Raw genomic sequence first — 21,020 nt, 5'->3', positions numbered from 1 at the left:
AAACCGGAACAGACCATGACCAAAAAAAAAGATGTAAATGCAAATTCATTATTAGCAGAGCTTGTGTCCCAAACCCCAGCACAGAGATCTCTAACTCCAAAGTCCTAAATGTTAGACTTACTCACCACTCAAAGCAAACATTGGGATCTTGTCACCCTGCAGGAATTTTCACAATTAAGGAGACTACCCAGTTGAGAAAACACACTTTCACATTAAAGATAAAATCAATGAAAATATTTTTGAGTATTATTACATTTGAAGAATATTGCTTAAAGAACTTATAGAACTTTGCATAAATGATGGAAGGATAACGAAGAAGGAAGGGTAGGGGAGAAATCTGTTACAATACAAAGACCATTTCTACATAAGCCTATTCAGATCGAGGTCATGGAATGTGATCAACAAACTGATTAGCAATTCCTTCTCCAAAGAGTTAGTCAATTAAGTATATACTAATACACTACAGTTACAGTTTTATTTATCAAGCTATTATTGCTTTTTAAACCTAGTAGTTAACCCAAACCCCTTTTTAGGTTAATTTCTATTTTTTAATTATATTTATTGAAAGTAGCATACATAGAGAAAGTGTACAAATCTTATGTGTTCAGCCTAATAAACTTTTACAAAGTTTATTACATATAGTCACCTCTGAGAAAAAGAATTGAAAATATTATCTGAACTCTAGAAGTCTTCCTTGTTTCTCAATAATGTCAAGCCCTATAATAGGTAGACGCTTTTCTGATTTGTATTGTCATAAATTAATTCTGCCTATATTTGATCTTTATGAATAGAATCACACACTTAATCTTTGTGCTTTGCATTTTTCATTAAACATTAGTATGTGAGATTCTTGGATGTTGTATAATAATAGTTCATTAATTTTCATTGTTTCTAATGTTTCATTTTGTAAATACGCTATAATAGGTAGATTATTTTACAGCTGATGGATACATGGGTAGAATCCATTTGGGTAGTATAACAGATACTGATACTACAAATACAGTTGTGCATGTTTTTGGTGGTTCAGTGTACTCAGTTCTCTTACATAAATACAGAGAAATGGAATCCCTGGGTTAGAGATCGTACACATACGTAGCTTTAGCATTTACTACCAAATAGTTTTCCAAATTGGTTACAGTAATTTATATATCCACCAGCAGGGTATGAGAGCTCCAATTCCACTGCATTATTTCCACATGTTTCTGTCATATTTTTAGGGTAAGATTTTCTGGTATTGGTAAACTCTGATTTTAATATTAAGAAATCTTTGCCTACACCAAATTCATGGAAATCATCTTCTCAAAGCTTTATTGTTTTACATTTCAACTTTAGTTCCTTAATCCTTGTGAAATTGTTATTTCTACTGTTGGAGAGGTAAGGTTCAAAGTTAATTTTTCTGACGTGATTATCCATTTGATCCAGCACCATTTATTTGAAAGATCACCCATTCTTCACTGCACTGCAGTATTACATTTGTCATGAATCTAGTAAAAACAGTGAAATATAAAATATAAATGTTCAATTCTGTTCTGGGCTCTACTCTGTTATATTAGTCTTTTCTTTCCCTGTGCCATCCCCCTATTGTCTTAATTATATTGGCTTTATAATAAATCTTGATAGATGATAGAGCAAATTCTGCAACTTTGTTACTTTTATTTAAGATTGTCTTGCCTATCCTGACCATTTCCAACCCATATAAATTAAAGAGTTATTTGCCAATTTTAGAAGCACTGCTCATATTTTTATTAGTTTGTATTGAAAGTGTATATCAAATTGAGGGATATGATATCTTCACAATATCATGGATACTATTCAATAAATAGAGATCTTGAAACTTGTGTTAAATTAATTCTTAGGTATTTGATGTTTACTAAATTAATCCCTAGGTATTTCATGCTTATTATTTATTTAATATTCTAATATTTGTTGGTAGTATATAGAAATAAAATTAAAATTTTTGTATTGGTCTAGTATGCAATAATATTTGAAAATTAAGCTATTTATTTTACGAGTTTATCTGTAGATTGTATTGAATTTTCTGCATAATCATATTGTCTCCCTTAATAATGTTGATTTTATCTCTTCCTTTCCAATCAATATGCCATTTATTTAAATCTTTTCATTAATGCATTAGCAGAGCTCCCAATATAGTGATGAATGAGGGTTGAGAGTGGTTATCTTTGACATTTATTAGAGTCAGCAGGGGCGGGGGGGAATGTTCAGCCTTTGACTAATAAAGTATGATGCTTGCTATACTTTTTGAAGACAGTCCTTATCAAATTATATAACATTAATGAAATAAGATAATTTTTTCAACATTGATTTCTTTTCTTAAAATTAAGCCAAGCATATTCCTCAAATAAATCAAAGACATTGTGATATTTTAAACTTTTAATAGATTTTTACACTTTATTTGCTAATTCTGGGTTGTTGGTGCTTTTATTTTGTTTTGTTTTGTTTTCAGGGGAGTGAGTAGCCTGAATTTTGCCTTTATTATAATGCCCTTATCAGGTTTGGAAACAAGGTTATGAACATCTCATAAGAATAATTTTTGGATTATTTATTCTTTTTCTGGTTTCTGGAACAATTGTTTAAGCTTGATGTTATTCCTTCCTAAATATTTGGAAGAATCTTCTGATGAAATTATTTAGAGTTTGCTTTGTGGATACTTTTAAATTATTGATCCCATCTCTTTAAACAACATGACTATTCATATTTCATATTTCTTCTTGTATCAGTTTTGAGGAGTAATAATTTATAAGGAATTTGCTCATTTCATTTAACTTTTTAAGTTTATTGGCATGCAGGTATTAATCAAGTCCCAATAAGAGTTCTTTTTCTTGCCCTATTGCTCTGGCTAGAACTTCCAGTACAATGTTGAACAACAGTGGCAACACCAGGCTTCCTTGTCTTATTCCTGATCTCAGAGGGTGAGCTTTCAGGCTTTCAGCATTGAAGATGATGTTAGCTGTGGATTTTTCATGTATTCCCTTTATCATGTTGAGAAAGTTTCTTTGTATTCCTAGTTTTCTAGGTGCTTTTATTAAGAAGAGGTGCTGGATTTTGTCAAATACCTTTTCCAGTCAATTGAGATGATCATATATTTTTTCCTTTATTCTATTAATGTAATACATTACATTAATTGATTTTCTTATGTTGAAACACTTTTGCACACCTGGGATAAATCCCACTTGACCATGTTGTATAATTCTTTTAATGTGCTGTTAGGTTCAGTTTGCTAGTATTTTGTTGAGGGCTTTTTCATCTATGTTCATAACAGAGAGGGTCTATAATTTTCTTTTCTTGTGGTATCTTTATCTGGCTCTGGTAGACTACATGTTTTTCTTCCTGTTATTGATATAGTGTTTTTTCCATTTTTTATCAATTTTCATAAGGATTCACCATTTTTTAAAGATTTTTGAAGAAACTGAATTTTGTCTTTGTTAATTTAGTTAGATGTATTTCTTTTTTATTTCATTAATTTTTGTTATTATCTTTAACTACCATAGTCAAAAGGCCAAGTGGAATGCATCAGAGTCCAATAAACTGAAAACAATATCATATTGTGTTGGGAATGGCAGAGATAAATGCCATCTTTAGGGATTTATTTAGGGAAGGTGGATTCATCATATCTTGGTTTAATTCACTCATACGTCTACTGTGGAACGAGATGGATACCACAGGATAAATGTAGACCACTCAAGCTCATCCATTAGTAGCCCCAATCACCAATATTGTGCCGGATGTTATGTTACCTAGAGCAGTTTACTAAGTTCTCAGACACATGGTACGCAATCATTGATTTGTGAATGTGCTCTTTTTTATCCTAATCATAACAGTGTTAGAATCAGGTTTATTTTCTTCCACAAGAAAGGCAAAAATATAGATTTATAGTTTTGATCTAGGACTGTATATATTCTTCCAACCTCTTTCATAATATAAAGTTATCTAGACTGTCTACACAGTCTCATAATATCACATTGATCTATTTAATCAATTTTATTATACTGAATCGGCTGAATGAGAGACAGGTGACCAGTAGCCTAGAGAACTTGGTAAGACACATGTGCACCTAATGGTAGGGGATAAACCTTTTGAAGATTCAGGAACTTGTCATATCTTTTAAATTTTGGGGGGTCCAGTGGTCATGGACGTGTATCATATCCCCTTCAAAGTAAAGGATCCTGTGCTTCCTAAACCAAAGAACAAAGTACAACACCAGGTGGGCTTCCTCAGGTTTTGGAATCATGATTTTATCTTCCCAGTAGGTTTACAAAAATATGCCACCTATGAATAGAACCTAGAGCAGAAAAGGCAATGCAGCAGGATATGGGGGCAGGCAGCTTTGCCACTTGGGTCCTACAGTCCTGTAGAGCCTATGAGTTCTGAGATACCAAAAGCGACAAAAGATGCTGTGTAAATCTTGTATCAAGCTCTAGGGGGAAAATCACAATGCAGGGCTTGTGGACCAAAGCCATGTCATTGGTAGTGGGAAATATACATTAAAAAAAAATGATACCGTTGTGCACAGTGGACCCTGGAGAAGAGAAAACCCCTAAGCTTAGGGCATTAAGAAACCATGCAGCCAGAAATGGTCATCATGAGCTGAGTCCCATCAGCCTCATAGGTACATAAAATAGGGTGGGTCCGAATAAAATCCATTGTAAGATGATACATCAATATATTAATGCTCACCAGAGAGCATCCACTACAGAAGGGGCACTAAACACCAATTTACACCCAACGACCCAGTCAATCAGCTTTCATCCTTGGTAATCAGTGCTGGCATGATGGGCACATAAATGAAGTGGCCATGGTGGGAGAAATGTAGGCTGTGCATAGACCAGAAGCGTGGATGCTCACTGACCAAATCTGATCTAGTTACTGTTATCATGAGATGTCCAACTTGTAAGCAAAAGAGATTTATGCTGAACTGTCAGTGTGGTATTCTTGCTCAAGACCAACCAGCCACTTGGCTGCATTGAGCCTCTTCCATCTTGGAAGGATCAGTAGTTCATTTTCACAGGTATAGACACATATTCCACATATAGGTTTGTCTTTCTAGAATGCAGGGACTCAGCCAGCACCACTATCCAGTGTTTGCTAGAGTGTTTGATCCACTAGCATGGGAGTGCACATAACCACATTAGACCAGGGTATCCACTTCTCAATAAAAGGAAGTCATGGGCCCACGACTACAGGATCCATTAGTTATATCACCCAACACAGAAGTTGCTGTCTTGATAAAAGTGTTGATATAATTTGCTGAAGGCACAACTGAAGTGCCAAATTGGAGGAAATACTCTGTGAGGATGTGGTACTGTCCTCTAGTATAAAATATATTCATTGAGTTAAAGATATTCATATAACTCTGTGCCCTTAATAAGAAGAATATGGGAGTCTTGGACCATGAAGTGGAAATCAGTGTCCCCATTTATTATCATTCCCAATGATCCCCTTTGGAATCTGCACTATTTGAGGTTCTGGGCCAGGAGATACAGCAAGAATCTCATTGAGTCAAAAGCTATGGCTGCCACCAGACTTAGGGCTCCTTGTGTTCTTGGACCAGGTGCCAAGAAGTGGAGTCACCTTCTAAGGAAAGTAAGTCATCAGGAGGAGAGAGGACGGAGGAAGAATATTTGAGCAATGCAGATAGTCCATTTGGGTGCCTCTTGGTACCTCTTTGCTTAATCATGCTACAAATCAACAAGTACAGCGACTCCATCCTGAGAGGGGCGTTATGACCAGGAGGAGCTCCTGCCCCTCCAGGATTCAGGGGTTAAGCCATTGAGTCCAGCAAAGATGTTAGCTGAAGGTGAGAGAAATCAAGAATGGATAGTGGAAGAGGTACATAATGAGTTTCCGTTGAGAACCCAAGACTGCCTGAAGAGGTGGAAGTTGTGTTTCTTCTGACTAAATCTCCTTTTCTAAGTTTCACCTCAGTAAGAGAGTTCCACAGGGAGAGTTGCTTCCTGATATATTTGGAGAAGTGAATACCAACTGCACAAAAGGTAAAAGAAAAGGAGATGCACTTCCCAGATCCCTTTCAAGGAAAGAGTTGCTTCCCAGGGGTTTTAGTTTCCTTGGCTGCTCAAGCAAATACCATTATATGGGTTATTTTAAAAAATAGGAATTTATTAGCTCACAGTTTTGGAGCTTGGAAAAAGTAAAAATCAAAGTGTCCATCAGGTGATGCTTTCTGAAGATGGTGATGTTCTGGGGCTGACTGCAGGTGAAACGTGGTCCTTGGTTTCTATCATATGGCAATGCTCATGGTGGCCTCTTCTGGCCTCTCAGATCTCTTCCAGGTTCCATTGAATTTCAGCTTCTGCCTTCCCATGGTTTTCTCTTTGTCTGAATTTCATTCTGCTTATAAAAGTCTCCACTAAAAGGATTCAGACACATCCTGATTGAGGTGGGCCACACCTTAACTGAAATAACTTCATCAAAAAGTTCTACTTGCAATGGGTTCACACCTACAGGAATGGATTAAATTTAAGAGCATGTTTTCCTTGGGTACATACAGCTGCAAACCACCACACCAGACATGGGGAGTAGAGTCAGCAGATATCTCCCATCTGTCAGCTCTGTCAGGAGCTGGCCTGACCATTTTGGCCTGAAGATCAGACTCTAACAATCATTTCTTACTCCAGAACTTCCCATTGGGTTGTCCTGATCACCTGCATCTGCCCAACCTGTCTTATTGATCAGCAAATGCTTTGAATGGAAAAGAGGCAAAGACTATCAGTGTCATCTCAATGCATTTTACTTTTCTAGAGACCTTAGCTCCTCAAGTCCTGTTTGTCTTGACTGCTTTCTTAAGTCTTTGGAAATCTTTTGCATTTTATTGAATTTTATGGTTGCTCTTGGTGGGAACTAAGTACTAGATGAACTTTGGTGGGAAGGTTAATCTAGTACAAGCTACTATGTCATAGTCAATGTAGATGCTTCAATTATTTTTTTAAATAAATCTTATATGCAAATAATTTTAAAAATTAAATAGTCTTTAAAAGTTCTCAAAGCTCTTCCTCCCCAACTCATTTCTAAGAGAAAAACACTTTTTTAATTGTTTTGTCTATTAGTTATCTCCATACTTCTAAGTTAATGCCAAATTATTATACCTTGTTATGAGCTTATATAATTTAATATTGTTTATTGACTTCCTATGATAGGAAATAAGAAAACTAGTTTACTTAAATGTAGAAGACTTCATCATGCCAATGTAATTATCTTTTAATTTTTACTGTATTTAATGTTTTAATTATTATTTTCATGTAAATATTGTTTACTCTTAAGCCAAGCACTAGACTAACAGATTTTATTTCTTACATAGCATAATGATTTTTATTTAGTTAAATATTGCTTCTTCGTGTTTATTACTATTTCACATCTGAATATTCTCCATACACTCTCCAAAAATTCCAAAAATTTCTATTTTATTTGGCATATGGAGAAATCTCTTATGATAACTAATCAGTTCCATTTTTTTTTTCTGGGACATCTCTCTGAGAGACTTCTGACTTCCTACTCTAATATTAACTGTTTGATCACTAGATCTTTTCCACAATTCTCACGTAGGAGCTTTCTTTTATTGTCATCTTGAGAATTCCCTTCCCCTCACTTTGGTGTTAGGTGTCTCATTTCCTGATTTCACTAAAAGTTTCCTTAACACTTTTACAGCCTTTGCCTGCCACCCAGTCCCAAAACCAATGCTGAGTATTTTAGGTTTTTGTTATAGTATTAACTTACTTCTAGTTGTCAGTTCTTGTATCAGATAGCTTTTACAAAACAAACTACTGAAACACTTAGTGGCTTAAAACAAACTAAATTTAGCTCATGATTCTGTAGGCAGGTTGGATGGGTTGGGACATTTTCCTTGTCTGGACCAGCTACAGTAGTATATTCTGGGCTCTCTAATGGCTTTTTAGTCATCTTGTCAGTTAGCTACAGCTGGATGATCTGGGATGACCTCAGTCATGTCTCGTGGTTTGCAACCAGTCACCTGGGTTCTCTTCCATGTGGTTTCTTACACTCCATCAGGATAGCACAAGCTCATTTGCCTGCTGGTTCCCAGGTTCCAAGCCTAGGGCAACAACAAGCCCCAGTAAACTTGAGCTTCTGATTCCTCTGCTTGTATCATTTTTTAACACCAAACTGGACAATATAAGTTAGATGGTCATTCTAAAATCAAAGGTAAGGGAAAACAAGATTTTGAAGTCATTTTTGCAATATACAACACTGTCTTCCAGAACAGTACTTTTCCTACTTACTCAAAAATCAAACCTTTTGGATTATCTTTGATGCTTCTTTATTTATTTCATCATTTATTTTGAACTAATAAAAAGTTTATCATTGGCCAGGCACTGTTCTAAGCTTTTCACAAATATTTACTCTTTAATCCTAATATATCTAAGGTATAACACTATTTATATTCTCAAATAAACATGAGAAACTTGCGACACAAAGAGGTTAAATAGTGTGTCTAGTACCAAAAGTCAAATTTGAATCAGGTTGTCTGGGTCTCAGTTCTATGCTCTTCACTGTGGCTCTAGATTTTGTGCCTCAACCAATCCTCTGTGCTGCCTCCCATAACTACATTTATTCTCTAACGAAGAATTATTTTATCTTTGAGATGTACTTATCACTCCTTCCTCCTTTCTACCACCACCATAATATTTCCTTTATTGTGATTAACTAGAATAATAGTCTTTACTAATCTACTATTTTCTCTTCCACCAAAACCACGATTTTCTCAATTTCCCCGCAAAACTATGTGTTTAGTTACAAAGGTAAACTTCTTCGCAAGGTCCTAACAACCAAAATGCATGACGTGGCCTTCCTTACCTACACAAATCTTTTTCCCACTTCAAATTTTAAGACTTTCTTCCTCATGACTTTCTCTAATATTTCAGATCAATCTATTTAATAAATAGACCTTTTTAAAAAATCATTTATGGTCTTAATGGTGACTTTCTTGTTTTAGGAGTATAAATTAGTTTTTTAAAATAAAATTTAAATTCACATTATCATCAAAATTATCTCTTTGTAGAACATTTTTGATAAGTATTACAAAAAAAGAAAATATAGAGAAATTATACTCTAGGACCTCACATTCAAAAAAAAAAAAGATAAAATATTCTGTCCTTCTGAAACCTATTTAGTACCTAGAGTTGTAAATACCAGTGCAAGCTGAAAGCACATGCCTTATGAACAAACTTCAGCATTAGTACTCAAGATCAAAAAAATTGATTTTCTAGTCTGATTCATGTGGAGAGTTAATAAAACTACTTTCATGGAAGTGTTAAGATTTCTGAATTTATCTGAAGATGAATGAAAATATATGGTCTATTGAAAAGATCATATAATTCTTGGATTAGAGAAACCTAGTGAGAAAAGTTTCAAAGCTGAATTTAGGCAAATTGTAAGCAGAGTGGTAATAGTGAAAGAGTTAAGGGGAGTAGGAGAAGGTTACATCTTCAGATATACAGTAAATAGCCCAGAGTCTAAAACAAGCTCAAATTAAAAGAATGGTGAGCTCTGGGCTGGCTCCCGTATGGCAGAAAAGACCACATCGAGGTCCTGGCTGGGGCTACGCAAAGCTCAGTCTCAATTGTTCTGTGCTTCCTGATTGTGAGCACCGTGCCCCCCAAACACATACCATTTCCATGTGATGTCATCATGAAGAAGGGGATGAACTATTCAATTATGGATTCAGGCTCTCCGACTTCCCACTTAAGCAAGCACATTTGTCACATGGAGCTGTTCAGGGAACTCAATCCTGACAGAGTTCAACAGCTCCTGCGAGTACACTTTTCATTTTGCATGGCTAATTTGGCAGATACTTGAGATGACAAAGATTGCACTGCTGCCTCCCTTCCCCACCACTACTTATGACATGCAACTTCTGACATTAGGAAAAGGGGTAGCAAGTCTCTTCAATACTCCAGTTTCCAGCTCCAGAAAAGAGCTATCCTGAGATCAAAGTGTTCTTAAAAGCAAAGCAAGACATCCCCTGAAAAAACATCCCCAGAAATTCAGTAAATAAAAGGATAAATTTCAGCTACTGTGCTGGTTTGGATGTATTATGTCCCCCAAAACACCATGTTCTTTAATGAAATCTTGGGGCAGACGTATTAGTGTTGATTAGGTTGGAATCTTTGGATTAGATTGTTCCATGGAGATGTGACCCACCCAACTGTGGGTAATACCTTTGGATTGAATTGTTTCCATGGAAGTGTGGCCTCACCCATTCAGCATGGGTCTTGATTAGTTTACCAGAGCCCTATAAAAGCTCAGAAAGAAAGGCCCAGATGATGGTACAGCTGAGAGACACATTTTGAAGACAGCCATTGAAAGCTGATGCTGACATTTTGGAGAACGCCATTTTGAAACGCAACCTGGGAGCAAGCAGATGGCAGCCACATGCCTTCCCAGCCAACAGAGGTTTTCCAGACACCCTTGGCCTCCATGGAAATTATCCAATCAAAGGTCTTACCCACAACTTGATTGAGTCACGTCTCCAGGAAACACTCAATCAAAAACTTCTAACATAATAAACAATAATATGTCTGCCGCCATGAGATTGCATTGAAGAATATGGCTTTTGGGGGGACATAATATATCCAAACTGGTACACCCATCTTTCTGGATTGACCCTATCTGGCTCTCCAGGGCAGGATACCCTAACGGAAGAAACCAGAGGCAGAAAAGTCTCAGGGAGAGAAAACAGGGGGAGGGGTAGATAAATTGAACTACCATAAGACAGGAAATCACCAGAACTGAAAAGTGAAAGGAAAACAGGGCACTGAGTGAAGGAGAAATTTAAACAAATCATAGGAACTAGGGAGAAGAATCTGCATGAAAACAAACAGAACACATCAAGATTCCTAGAAAAGGAACAGAGGAAAGGAAGCTTTCTCCTGGACATGAAACAATTGCACAAAAAGTGCAATCTCAAAAATGCTACCACATATCAGATGAAGAAGAACTGAAAAAATCTGATCAAACATGACTATTCTAAAGGTCTAGAATAAAGCAACTAAGCATCAAAGAAGAGCCACAACACAAAGCTAAACAATAAAAATCTGGTCAAGAAAGAGAAGCTGACCTTAAGAGTAAACTCATCAAGATAATCAGATGCCTAGAAATCAGCAAAAAATTAAAAACCAATACTAAGAGACAGGAAGATATGGCCCAGTCAAGGGAACAAATTAACTTCAGAGGAGACACAGAAGTTCAAAGTAGTCTCCTAAATCAGTTCAAACATATGAGGGAAAATAGGGCTAAAGAGATAAAGGATATTGGGAAGATATTTTGTGAACATAAAGAAGAATATGAAAGTATAAATAGAAACATAACAGAAAATTTGGGGGATAAAAGGCACAAGAGAAGAAATTAAAAATACACTAGAGGCATACTACAGCATATTTGAACAGGCAAAAGAAAGAACCAGTAAGACAGAAGACAGGGCAATTGAAATCCTACAGACAGAAGAATAGATAAAGAAAAGAATTTAAAAAATTGAATAATGCCTCAGGGATTTGAGTGGCAGCATGAAGCACACAAGCATATGCGTCATGGGTTTCTCAGAAGGAAATGAAGGGAAAAGGTGCAGAAAGAATATCTGAGAAAATAACAGTCAAAAATTTCCCAGCTTTTATAAAACACATATATACACATGTCCAAGAAGTGCAACATACTCCAAACAAATAAATCCCAGTAGACCTACCAAGAGATACCACTAATCAGAATGTCAAATGCCAAAGATAAAGAGATAATTCTGAAAGCAGCCAGAATTATCTGCCAGCCCAAAATTCTTTATCAGCAAAACTGTCTTTCAAAAATGAAGGAGAGTTTAGAATATTCACAGATAAACAGAAAATGAGAGAGTCTGTCAGCAAGAGACCTGGCCTATAAGAAATACTAGAGGGAGTTCTGCATGTTGAAAAGAAAAGACAGGAAAGAGTGGCTTGTAGCAGTGTGAAGAAATGAAGACTATCAGTAATGGAAATTAAAAGGGTAATGGAAAAAGAGGGACAAAAAAGGATATGACATATAAAAATCAAAGGATAAAATAGCTGAAGTAAGTACTGCCTTTACAATAATAACACTGAATGTTGATGGATTAAATTCCCCAATCAAAAGACACAAATTGGCAAAATGGATAAAAAAGCATGATCCAACTATATGTTGTTTACAAGGGACTTTACCTAGACCCAAAGACACAAAGAGGTTGAAAGTGAAAGGTTGGAAAAAGATATTCCATGCAAATAGTTAACCAAAAAGCTGGGGTAGCTATACTAATACCAGACAAAATAGACTTTAAATGTAAAGCTGTTATAAGAGACAAAGAAAGACACTATAATTTAATAAAGGGAACAGTCCACCTAAGAAGACATAACAATCATAAATATTTATGCACCTAACCAGGGGTGCCCCAAAATATATGAGGCAACACTGGAAAAAATGAAGGGAGAAAGAGTTGTCTCTACAATGCTAGTTGGAGACTTCAATACACCACTCTCATCAATAGATGGAACATCTAGTCTGAGGATCAATAAAGAAACAGAACTTGAATAATATGATAAATGAACTAGACCTAACAGACATATGCAGAACATTGCACCCCAAAACAGCAGGATATACCTTCTTCTCAAGTGTTCATGGCTCATTCCCCAGGATAGACCATATGTTGGGTCACAGAACAAGTCTCAATAAATTTAAAAGTATTGAAATAATGCAAAACATTTTTCACTAAACTTTACGGAATGAAACTGGCTATCAATAACATGTAGAGAACTAAAAATTCCACAAGTATATAGAAGTTAAATAACACACTCAAACAATCAGTGGGTCAACAAAGAAATTGCAAGGGAAATCAGTGAATATCTTGAGGCAAATGAAAACAAGAACACAGCAAAGTAAAACTTATGGAATGAAGTGTAGGCAGTGCTGAGAGGGAAATTTATGACCCTAAACACTTTCATTAAAAAAGAAGAAAGCACTAAAATCAAAAAGCTAATTGTACACCTAGAGGATCTAGAAAAAAGAAAAGCAAACTATTCCCAAAGCAAGCAGAAGGAAAGAAATATAAAATGATTAGAGCAGAAATAAATGAGATTGAGGATTAAAAAAAAAGACAGTAGAGGAAAAACCAAGATGGAGGCTAGGTGAGACAGGGCTAAGGAACACCTCCATGGAAAACACTAGATAAGGACCAGAGAGTGACCCAGAATACCAGTTACAGAGATGTGCCAGCTGGGCAAGATCTGCTAGTTCCCAGGGGCTGTATACTTGGTGAAACCGGGAGTCTGCATTCTGAAACAAGTGAGTAAGCTGGCTGGAAGTCCCGCAGCCGTGCAGCGATCTGGGGAAGCAAGGGTTTGGCGTCTGGAGACCAACGGGCTCTTTTAATAAAAATATAAATGAATAAATAGAAGGGAAAAACCCAGGAGCGGCTGCAGGTGCAATCATGGGAACCACACAGTAAAACACAGCAAGAGGGGGCTGGGCCAGCCTCTCGGTGTCTGGCCTGGAAGATAGCCCGCTGCAGACATCCCTGGGGCTGGGGGAATGGAGGGAAGTGCCAGAAGCCAAATGAAACCCCGCGGCTAGCAGCTCGCTCCCGGGAGGACTGGATAAACTCCTGCCCAGGGCCGTGCCCACAGCCCAGAGCCCCACCAGTTGTCCCGGAGCTGGGAAGGAGGAACTGTGTGAGGAGGGGGGTGTGGAGACGCCCTGTTCGGCCGTTTTTGCATCAGGCTGAAAGCGAGCAGGCTCGGCCTGGCGGCCCAGGGCTTCCCTTGAGGGATGGCGCACACTGGTGACGTAGCACGGCATTCCCTCCAGAGGTTCTGGAGGATTGCAGCTGGGCGGGGCAACCCGCTCAGAGATCCCAGGGACACCATGCCAAGTCTGGTGGTTTGTGGGACAGTGAGAGAGAGGGGCTGGGGCTGAAATGAAATGAAGGCTTGGACTCCTGCGGTGGCCTTGAATCTCCGGGAACCGAGGGGATTTGAATATTGAGGCTGTCCTTCCTCCCTGGCCACCCATACAAGGGCCCCACATTCAGGGAGGACGGCTCCAGCAGCACACCCAGGCTGAGTTCTCCGGCTAGACCCCTCAAGAATTGTCTCCCCACATACCACAGTGACAAGGTGGAGAACTGACTTGAGAGGTATAGGTGACTCACAGACGCCATCTGCTGGTTAGTTGGAGAAAGTGTACATCACCAAGCAGTGTTTCTGAGAAATTAGATAGGGTTTTTTTGGGTTTTTTTTCTACAAATTGAAAGAACCCTGTTAAGCAGAGCAAATGCCAACAGGCCAAAAACAACAGAAAATCTCAATGCATATTATAAAACCAGACAATATGGAGAATCCAACTCCAAACACACAAATCAAGTTATCAGAAGAAACAAAGTTCCTCACAGAATTAATCAAAGAAATGCAATCAAGGAATGAAAACATGGCAAAGGATTTAAACGACATCAAGAAGACCATGGCCCAGGAATAAGCTACATAAAGAAGACCCTAGAAGAGCATAAAGAAGACATTACAAGAGTAAATAAAAAAATAGACGATATTATGGAAATAAAAGAAACTGTTGGACAAATTAAAAAGACTCTGGATGTTCACAAGACTAGAGGAAGCTGAACAACATCTCAGTGTCCTAGAAGTCCACAGAACAGAAAATGAAAGAACAAAAGAAAGAATGGAGAAAAAAATCGAAAAAATCAAAATGGATCTCAGGGCAATGACAGATAAAATAAAACGTCCAAACCTAAGACTCATTGGTGTCCCATAAGGGGAAGAGAAGGGTAAAGGTCTAGAAAGAGTGTTCAAAGAAATTGTTGGGGAAAACTTCCCCAACCTTCTACACAATATAAATACAAAAAGCATAAATGCCCAGCAAACTCCAAATAGAATAAATCCAAATAAACCCACTCCAAGACATATTCTGATCAGACTGTCAAATACTGAAGAGAAGGAGCAAATTCTGAAAGCAGCAAGAGAAAAGCAGTTCACCACATACAAAGGAAACAATATAAGACTAAGTTGTGACTACTCAGCGGCCACCATGGAGGCGAGAAGGCAGTGGCATGACATATTTAAAATTCTGAGAGAGAAAAATTTCCAACCAAGGATACTTTATCCAGCAAAACTCTCCTTCAAATTCAAGGGAGAGCTTAAATTTTTCATAGAAAAACAAATCCTGAGAGACTTTGCCAATAAAAGACCTGCCCTACTTCAGATTCTAAAGGAAGCCCTACCAACAGAGAAACAACAGAAAGGAGAAAGAGATATAGAGAATTTTAACAGAAATATATAGTACCTTATATCCGAAAGCACTGGGACACTCATTTTCCTCTAGTGATCACGGATCTTTCTCCAGAAGGGACCATAAGCTGGGACATAAAACAAGCCTCAAGAAATTAAAAAAAAAAAAAAAAAATTTTTGAATATACTCAAAGCACATTCTCCAACCACAATGAAATACAAATAGAAGTCAATAATTTTTGAACTGTAACTCCACTATTTACTTCCTACATGATATAAATTACACAAACTCTAATGACAAATCAGTGGTTTTGAACTCATGTAAAATATGTAATTTTAGACAACTATATAAAGATAGGGGAATGGAGGAGTATAGGAACATAGTTTATGTGTCATATTGAAGTGAAGGTGGTATCAAAGAAAAACAAGATTGATATGGATTTAAGAGGTTAATTTTAACCTCCACAGCAAACACAAAGAAATTATCAGAGAATATAACCATAGAGATGAAATGTAGAGTTTGGGTTAAGAGAAATGGGGAAAGGGGCAATGGGGAGTTAAGAAATGAGGGTGGAGTTGCTGTCTGAGGTGAAGGGAAATTTCTGGTAATGGATGGTGGGAAAGAGCATTACAACATTCTAAATGTGATTAATCCCACTAATGGAAGGCTAGGGAGGGGGTGGAATGGGAAGATTTAGGCTGTATATGTGTTTCCACAACTAAAAAAAGTAAAAAAAAAAAAAAGACAGTCTAAATAGATGATAGAATGCCAAGGATGAACTTGGATGGGACTGGAGGATTGAGGACAGGTGGCTCAAAGGGACACAGCTGAGACATAGGTAAAGGAAATATATAATGTAAGCTTTGTATCATTGTTGAGTCTTTTGTACTTCTTAGCTGTGCTTAATTGGATTGCATAAAAGAATGTTCTTGTTCATGGGAAGTGTATACGTGAAGTATAGTATATGTTCAAGGATGTGTGCAGCTAGCTCTCATATGTTTAGAAGACAGAGCAATAGATGATGGATGATAGACAGGGAGGGAGGGAAAGAAATAGCGATGTGACAGCATGTTAAAGTTGGTGGATTGAGCTATCGGGGGAGGGGGATCAGGGTATGATGGAATTCTTTGTATGGGTTTAGTATTGTTTTTGCAACTGTTCCTATAACTGTGAATTTATTTCAAAAAAAAAAAGTACATGTGGTCAGCTACAAGTCATCTTCTTCAATAAAATGGGACTTTAAGACAAAAAAAAAAAGACAGTAGAGGGAATCAACAAAACCAAAATTTGGTTCTCTGAAAAGGTCAAAAAAATTGACAAAATTTTAGCTGGGCTGGGAAAGAAAAAGAAAGATGCAAATAAATAAAATCAGAAATGAAATGGAGAACACTACTGACCCCACAGAAATAAAAGGATCATAAGAAGATACTATGAACAACTGCATGCCAAAAAATTCAAAAACCTAGATGAAATTGAAAATTCGTAGAAGCACGTGAACAACCTACACTGACTCTAAAAGAAATAGAAGTCCTCAACAGACCAATTACAGATAAAGAGATTGAATCAATCATCAAAACCCAGGACCAGATGGCTTCACAAATGAATTCTACCAGTCATTCCAAGAAGAATTAATACCAATCATGCTCAAACTCTTCTGCAAAATTGAAGAGGAGGGAACATTATCTAATTCTAATTCTAGGAAGGCAACACTACCCTAATGGACCAAAGCCAGATAAAGATACTACAAGAAAAGAATCATCCAGACCAAGTTCTCTAATGAATATAGATGCAAAAATTCTCAACAAAATACTTGCTAATCTAATTCAACAGCACACTAAAAGAATTATGTACGTGATCGAGTGGGTTTTATCCTAGGTATGCAAGGATGATTCAACATTAGAGAATCAATTAATGCAATACACCACATTAACAAAATGAAGGGGGAAAACCACGTGATCATCTTGATGCAGAAAAGTCATTTGAGAAAATTGGCCATCCTTAGAAAAAGGAATAGAAGAAAACTTCCTTAACACGATAAAGCACATATATGAAAAATCCACAGCTCACATCGTACTCAATGGCAAAATACTTAAAGTTTTCTCTCTAAGATCTGGGATGAGGCAAGGATGTCCGCTTTTATTCAACATTGTACTGGAAGTTCTTCCCAGAGCATTTAGACAAGAAAAAGAAATAAAATGTATAGAAATTGTAAAGAAAGAAGTAAAACTTTCACTATTTGCAGATGACGTGATCCTATATATAGAAAGTCTTGAAAAATCCTCCTTAGAAAATAGGAAGAGGCTAGATAAACATTAAATTCTCAAACAGTTTTATGATCCTATAGTTGGTTTCTTTTCTTGACACAATTCACAAAGATATTATATGCAATATTATAATTTACTCTATTTAAAATTCACAGCTATGCACATAAATACTAGTTGACTTTTGTTTTTCAAATTAAAACTAGGGACAAAATTCTTCTCTTTGGGTCACTTTCAATTTAATGTATTACAAATTTTTTATGCAGATAGTCTGCATAAAAGATATGATCTTTTTACTTAACACATTTGAATCTAAAATATGTAAACCTTGCAATGAGAGAAATCAGAATTTTCTTCTCCTCAAATCCATGTCTGCAATTGTTGGTTCAAATTTTTGAAACTCAACATTTAAGGGACAAAATAACTTGATTATTTAAACAATTAGGATACAAAGTTACAGTGATTTTCTTTCCCGAAAATTATTCTGATAATTATAGAAATTATTCTATTTCTAGAAAAATATAGAATCTGACACAATATACACAACTTATGCAACTAGGGCTGTTATTTTTCTATTACTGTGTTTACTCTCCTTGACAGATCAAGTAAAAATAGAAAATAAGGAAAAATAAAAGAAATGTATCTTATTTAGTCTTAAGGCAAACTTCTCCAAGGGCATTTCAGGTGAGAAAGATATATGAGATTCCCACTGAGCTACATTTATATTAAATGCTTTTTTAAACCATTTCTCAGCACATGATTTTAACTGAAATACAATAGTCACAGTGGTTTCTTATATAGGTAACTGTTTACACTTTACAGTGCTTCCTCATCTCCATTATAGTTTCCAACCTTCACAATAACACTAGGAGAAAAATCTATAGAAAAATGTGGCTGCAAAGAGGTTAAATGATTGGCAAAGATCATACAACCTGTAAGTGAATATCAAAATAACAATCAGGTAATATGATTCCTAAGGCTCTGCATTGCACAATAGATAGCTGATATTCTATTCAACAATATCATATAATATGGGAAATGTGCTCTTTTTGCTTTCATATATCAAAATCACTAATAAGAAATTGAACCAACTCTAAAAGTGGGTGATAAATCACCTGCATTTTAAAGAAAAAAAAATATGTGTTGGCTATTGTAAATCTGAATACATGATCTTTACTGGTATAACATCACGATAAGTTCACTCTTTTAGAATTCTCTTTTCATATACAAGAAATGAATTACATTTTCAGAAAATAAAGTACTTAAGGAATGGAGATAATCATTGCAAAAATCTTACTTCTCTGAGTTTTTCCTGTTGTTCTTAAGTTTTTCTTCCATAGTCCTAAATCAGCTGGACACCCAGGTTAGTAAGAAGCAATTTTGGTTTGCTAAAGCTGACAAAATGTAATATGTCCGAAATGGACTGACTTTAAGCAATAGGGATTTATTAGCTTACACGTTTACAGTTCTAAGGCACCTGGGTGACTTAGCACCTCACAATTCTTCCAGAATCTTCCACTTACCCATTTATAAAGCTGTTCCAATGAGAATATATTAACTTACAAGTTTACAGTTCTGAGGTCATGAAAAAATGTTCAAATTAAGGCATCAAAAGGAACATACCTTCTCCCCGAAGACTAGCTACCAGCAAGCTTGGGCTCCTCTGTTAGGTAGCAAGGCACATGGCAACATTTGCTGGTCCTTCTCTTGGGTTTCATTGCTTCCAGCTTCTGGCTTCAGTGGCTTCCTCTCTCAGCTTCTCTGGGGCTTTTCTCTTCATTTCTGTGTCTCTTAACTTCTCTGGGACTCTCTCTCTAAACTTCTCTGGGCTTCCTCTCTGTTTTCTGTGTGTCCTCTCATTTAGCTTCTGTCTTTTACCCTCCTATAAAGGACTCCAGTAAGGTGGGTCCTTTGAATGGGATAGGCATTCTTGAATTGAATGGAGTGGGTCACATCTCATTTAAAATAACCTAATCAAAACATCCCAGCTACAATAGGTCTACACCCACAGGTATGGATTAAAAGAACATTGATCTTCTCTGGGGTACATATAGCTTCAAACTACCACAAAAGCCCTGACAGTGCTTTTTCATACCATCCATGTTAACAAGCCATTTGTTTTTCTTGATCAATGCCTTGAGAAGAAATTGTGCCCCACTGGCTTTCTGCTTATTGTTTGTTCTAGACCCTTGGGCTCTTTTTGCTCCCTGCTAGTTGTGAAAGTATGATGGGAAGACATCCCTGCCATTGTCTCAATCTTTATTAAAATGGTTCTTTCATAGCAAAGAAAGTTTTGAGTTGTTTGTCTGCTTTCTTTACAAGGCCCTCTTGATCTCTATTTATGGCCAATTTACCTTTATAATTTATGCAGTTAGATGCAGCTAGACGCTTAAATTATAAAAGTGAGGAAAAATAAATTCCATATTTTTACATGTTATGGTTATTTCTAAATCTACATGTTAAATCCTATACTCATGTCACCATCTTGCCCAAATTATTGATTCATTATTGTCACTTCAAAATCTATTTGCATGAGCTGGGCGTAAGATTCTTCATATCAGCACAATATCTGAAGTTAGTGGGAAGTTGTTTAAAAATTCCCAAGGAAGGAAAGCATGGCCTCAGATTATATATTCTATCTAGATCTCCTTCATGTATAAATACAGTAGACAGATATTCTCAAATTAAAGAGAAAGGAAAAAAAAAAACAACTTTGTGCTCTTTTTTCTTTTTTTTAAACAATGAGGCCATCCAGGCAACTAATGGATAAATTAAAAACAAATTCTAAAATCAGGAAGCCATGGTACAAATGTGAAAGAGCAATATGCATCTATTAATATATCCATCCACTTGCCCATATATGGTGAGAGTAATGAACAGGCATATGGAACCAAGGGCAAACAATTATGGGCATTATAGCTTTTTACAGGAGACAAAAATCGTTAAGTAAAGGGAAATTAAAAACTATATTTTATTCATTTCATATCTTTTCTATCATTGAAAAATAGATATTGTTTAATGTTGAACACATAGTTTACAAATCATAGAGACTCTAGAATTATTTGATTTACAAATAATTTTTAGGCATTAATATATCTAGTTGTGATGAAACATTTATCTATATATCAATAATTTGTTCAGTTTCCATTCAGTTTATTGGTGCCTATTTGTTTACTTTTGAGAAAATTATATTCAATAATTTCACTAAAATCAACATGAAAATATATTCCATTTTTTTCTAAAATATACGTTGTATCTATCTCTCTCTTTCCTTTCTCTTACTTTTTTCTTTCTTTTTAAAAACTTCATCTGCTTATTGTAAGAGTAAATCCAAGTCTAAAAAGAAAAAAGGCTCCCTGGTGCTAAAAGGGAACGAGATGCACCCCCTTCCCTTTCCTTCTTTAGAAAACTTGTAATAGTAAGTTTCTCTGCCCCTTTGAGATGTGTATAAATCATTTTAAAAGCCGGATAGGCCTCTTG

Source organism: Choloepus didactylus, chromosome 12 (genome assembly GCF_015220235.1).
Source record: "Choloepus didactylus isolate mChoDid1 chromosome 12, mChoDid1.pri, whole genome shotgun sequence".
NCBI lineage: Eukaryota > Metazoa > Chordata > Mammalia > Pilosa > Megalonychidae > Choloepus > Choloepus didactylus.
The sequence above is the reverse complement of the archived record's forward strand: the minus strand, read 5'-3'. Positions refer to the sequence as shown.